This window comes from Mustela nigripes, chromosome 16, assembly GCF_022355385.1.
Source record: "Mustela nigripes isolate SB6536 chromosome 16, MUSNIG.SB6536, whole genome shotgun sequence".
In the NCBI taxonomy this organism is placed as follows: Eukaryota; Metazoa; Chordata; class Mammalia; order Carnivora; family Mustelidae; genus Mustela; species Mustela nigripes.
The window spans coordinates 24037861-24042747 of record NC_081572.1 but is presented as its reverse complement, the minus strand read 5'-3'; the positions used below and the strand labels follow the sequence as shown (position 1 = coordinate 24042747).

Sequence of the window (4887 nt, the reverse complement as noted above, 5' to 3'; positions counted from 1 at the left end):
CCCTCTCTCTCTGATAAATAAATAAAATCTTAAAAAAAATAAATAAAATAAAATGGGTATATCAATGACATCTTTAACCACTAATTTGTTCATTCATTCCTTTGAGATCAATGGCTTGTTGTGGGGATTAAAATCACCAAATACAAAGTGCTTAACCCCACAGGTTTACCACCACCGCAAGCATTCAATGCCAACTAGCTCACTCGGATCCAAAGCAAAAGCATCAAAACAGAAACAATCCTATTGTTCCGGGCTCTAGGAACAGAGACTGAAGTTGGCTCCAGGAAGAATTTACCCACAACAAAGGGTGTGAAGCCCTGAGCATATTGGAAAAACTCCTTGGTTTCTTCCCAAGGGCGGGGTGGGGGTGGGTGAGGGGAGTGGTCATTTCTGGAGGCTGGGAACTGGAGGACTTGCCCTGGGGATGGGTGAGGCTGTTTGGCTTCCTGAATCCACTGGCAGTTGATAAACAGATGATCTGTTTGGCTTTGCCCGGGTTTATGAGCAGGAGACAGAGCGCCTGTATTGCCAAGGTGCCCGCTTAGAGCAATTTCCTGGACACGGGTACATTTCTGTTTTAAAAGTACTCCAACACCCTGCCTCAATCTCCCTCATCCTGCTGAACATGATGGTTGCTTCTCCTGGGCTGAGTGGGGGCTGAGCTGCAGGTCAGTGGGGTTGTGTTGCGGGGGTGGGGGCAGTGGGGCTGAGTCCCCATGATGGGGATGATGGGGATCTGGGCTGTTTCAGAAGGATTTGTCCTGACTTGACGGTAGGCTGGAAAGCCTGGCAAGAAAGGGTTACTGAAGGGGGCCGGTAAGCGGTGAGGGAGGCTCTGGCCAAGCAGTTCTTATCTTCCAGGAAAGTTTCACGGTCATTGCCACTTGCTGGGACTTTCCTGGACTATGAACTTAATTGCAGAGGGGAGAACAGTGGGGTGAGAGGAAGTCAGGCAGGCTCGGCGCCACACCCACCCCTCCCATCCCCCACGGGGGGGGGGGGTGGCGGTTTCCCCAAACAGGGGCGTTACCCCCCTAACCGCCCCCCCCCTCTGGCCCCGCCTGCCCGGCTCTGCCACCTTCCTCATCCTCTATAAAAAGGGAATAATGCAGCACCTGGGTGGCTCAGTCGGTTAAATGTCTGCCTTTGGCTAAGGTCATGATCCCGGGGTCCTGGGATCAAGCCTCCTGTAGGACTCCCTGCTCTGCGGGGTGTCTGCTTCTCCCTCTCCCTCTCCCTTTGCCCCTCCCCTTCCTTGGGCTCTCTTTGTTTCTCTAACAGATAAAAATCTTAAAAAAAAAAAAAGATAACAATAGCACAAATACTCAATATGTGTTGGATTTAAATAATATGATAATGATGAGTTCCAGGGGCAGCTGGGGGTAGGGCACAGAGCGGAGGCCGTCAGAGGTGGGAGGGCAGAACACGACCTCCCCTTCCCACCAAGCAGATGTTGAAGATGAATGAAGACGGATGTGAAATATTGACCTAGGGAAAGGGAAAAGTGCCTGGTGTTTATCCAGCCCAAAGCAGGGCGGCAGCTTCCGTGGGAGGAGGTGCAGGAAAGGGCCCCAGGTCCAGAGGGCCACGCTCCCGCAGGCTTGCTGGGGGATCCTCGCAGAGGTCTGGAGGAACACATTCCCCGCAGCTGGGGGATTTAGAGAAGGATGCTTAGGTTGGGAATCAAGGCAGGCACCTTACCTGTGCACTCGGATCTAAAAAATTGTTTGTTTGTTTGTTTTTAAGCTTATAGGAAAAAAAAAAAACAGCTGGATATATTAGTAGTGATTGTGTTTGCTTGCTAGAACTATACTAGACTCTCTCCGCACTTCATGCATTTCAAACATTCTTTTTAAAAAAGTATTTTATTTGTTTATTTGAGAGAGAGAGCATGGCTTGGGGGGAGGTGGAGGGAGACGCAGACTCCCTGATGGGCAGGGAGTCTGATGGACTCCATGCAGGGCTCGATCCCAGGACCCTGAGATCATGACTGGAGCAGAAGGCAGAGACTTAACCAACTGAGCCCTCTCAGGCGCCCCATTTCAAATGTTCTTGGTTTTTAAAAAGGTCTTTTAAAAAGGTTTGAACCTGGGGCGCCTGGGTGGCTCAGTGGGTTAAGCCGCTGCCTTCGGCTCAGGTCATGATCTCAGGGTCCTGGGATTGAGTCCCGCATCGGGCTCTCTGCTCCACAGGGAGCCTGCTTCCTCCTCTCTCTCTCTCTGCCTGCCTCTCTGCCTACTTGTAATCTCTCTCTGTCAAATAAAAAAATAAAATCTTAAAAAAAAAAATAAATAAAATAAAAAGGTTTGAACCTTCTTTCCAGCCTCCTCTCTTCCTGTGCCCCGCAGGGGACACTGTGCTCTCATCACATGGACGACAGCAGTTCCTTCATCCCAACCTGCTCTCTCGATGCTCCTGTTCTTTTGTTAAATTTTTAAAATTAAAAAAAAAAAATATATATATATATATATTATTTATTTATTTATTTGACAGGGAGAGAAATGGTGAGAGAGGGCTCAATCCCAGGACTCTGGGATCATGACTTGAGCTGAAGGCAGACCCTTAACAACTGAGCCACCCAGGTGCCCCCCCCCCCCTTAAAATAACACTTTTAATTTTGAGGTAATTGTAGATTCGCAGGCCAGTTACAGAAAACAGTACATAGAGATCCTATGTACCCCTTATGCAGTTTCCCCCAACATTTTGGAAAACTTTGGTCTAATCTCACAACTGGGATATTGACACGGGTACCACCCGACAGTCAACTGAGATGTCCCAGTTTACTGGTTCTCATTCATGTGTGCGCAGCTGTATCGCATGGAGGTTTCTTATCCACCAGCAGGGTCACGGTGCAGCTCTGTCACCACAAGGACCCCTGGCCTAGCCCTTCAGACCATCCCCCCCATTCCCTTTCCTTCCGAACCTAGCTGCAGCCGAGCCCCAGCAATCACTGGTCTAGTCTCTGTCTCTCTAATGTTGAAGTCAAGAGTGTTAAGTAAAGGAAATAAAAAGCATGTAATGTAAAATGTATTGCAAATTTAGCATAATTCTCTGGAGACTTCAGTCAAGTTTTTGCATGGATCCAAGTTTGTTCCTTTTTGTTGCTGAGTAATATTCCATCCTGTGACTTTTTCTTTTTAAAAGATTTTACTTAGGGCACCTTGGTGGCGCAGTAGGTTAAGCATCTGCCCTTGGCTCAGGTCATGATCCCAGGGTCCTGGGATCGAGCCCCACATCAGGCTCCCTGCTCAGAGGTAAGCCTGCTTCTCCCTCTCCCTCTGCCTGCAGCTCCTTCTGCTTGTGCTTTCTGTCAAATAAATAAAATAATTAAAAAAAAAAAAGATTGTATTTATTTATTTACCAGAGGGAGAGCAAGAGCGAGAGGGAGCGAGAGAGCACAAGCAGGGGGAGCAGCAGGCAGAGGGAGAAACAAACTCCCCGCTGAGCTGGATCCCAGGACCCTGAGATCATGACCTGAGCTGAAGGCAAACACTTAACCAGTGAGCCACCCAAGTGTTCCCAAAAGCACTCTTAAAAAAAAAAAAAAAAAGTTATTTATTTGACAGAGAGAGAACACAAGCAGGAGGGAACAGGAGAGGGAGAAGCAGTCTCCCCACTGAGCAAGGATCCCCATGCAGAACTCGGTCCACGGACCCTGGCATCATGACCTGAGCCAAAGGCAGATGCTTAAGCTTAACCAACTGAGCCACCCAGGTGTCCCCAAAAGCTCTCTTATCAGACATCATTGACTTGGGTCTTGGTCGCACCTTTGTTAACACTCAGGTCTCACGGCCCTTCTGTCCTCAGTCTGTGAGAAGACTTCCCTTATCTTTGTATCCTTAAATCGCTTTCGTGGGTGACTGTCTCTTTTCCCCATCAGGTTAGGAGACCCCTGAACCCTGAGCCTCTCCCTCCCAGCAGTTTAAGCATTCCCTGAGGACAGAGGGACTGTTTTCATTAATCTTGCACCTACCTCAAGGGAAAAAATTTTCTATTTTTTTAAATCCTGGCCCTGTGCTCGTTCTGCACACTGTGGGTGCTTAATAAATGTTGATTGACTGAGTAAACAATAGACTTAGTCCCTGGAGTGTCATATTCCTTCTTTCCACAGGGAGAAAGTAATAACATTAGGCAGAGCAGGCTGGCTCCCTTAATGTGATTATCTGAAATTTGTGGCTGGTGACTCTCTCCCCCAACTTTATTGGGTACATTCATCTCCACAGAATAGATATTCCCAGAGAGCACTAAAGCTGCTGGCCAAATGGTGGACTACTGATGATTGCCCTGACCCTGTTCGTCTTGATTCCGTCATGACCAAAGCTGCTGCTTGCTTCCAGCCCAAGAGAGGGGGAAAACCCCAGGCTGCTGTGGCAGCGGGCTCTCCTGGAATAAGTACACTCTAACCAAATCCGGTAATGTGGGCCCAGCCCACATGAAGACATTCTACCTTGTCTGTAAGACATTCTACCTTGAGTCAGTGGATGGATGACTTGAGCAAGTTATTTTTCTAACCCTTTTTCTTTTTCTTAAGATTTTATTTGTATATTTGACAGAGAGAGAGAGAGAGAGATCCCAGGTAGGAGGAGCAGCAGTGGGAGGCAGGGCGGCAGGCTGCCCACTGAGCAAGGAGCCTGATGTGGGACTTGATCCCAGGACCCTGGGATTATCATGACCTGAGCCGAAGGCAGATGCTTAACCGACTGAGCCACCCAGATGCCCTTTCTCTAACCTTTTAAAAATACTTGAGGTAGAACTTGAGATACTTGAGATAGAATTCACCCACTTAAAGTGTGTAATTCAGTAGTTTGTAGTGTATTGAGTTGTGCAAACATTTCCACAATAGATTTTAGAACATTTTCTTTACCGTCCAAAAGAGATCCCATACCC

General features: G+C 48.0%; 1 long non-coding RNA gene across 1 annotated transcript in view; it reads left to right on the top strand.

Annotated features, from left to right (window-relative positions):
* Positions 1 to 499: 499 nt before the first annotated feature.
* LOC132004431 (uncharacterized) overlaps positions 500 to 4887 on the top strand; it is a 10173-nt gene continuing 5785 nt past the window's right edge. The window contains exon 1 of the long non-coding RNA XR_009400511.1: positions 500 to 668. This is a non-coding gene — a long non-coding RNA (uncharacterized LOC132004431). The remainder of the gene's footprint in view (positions 669 to 4887) is intronic.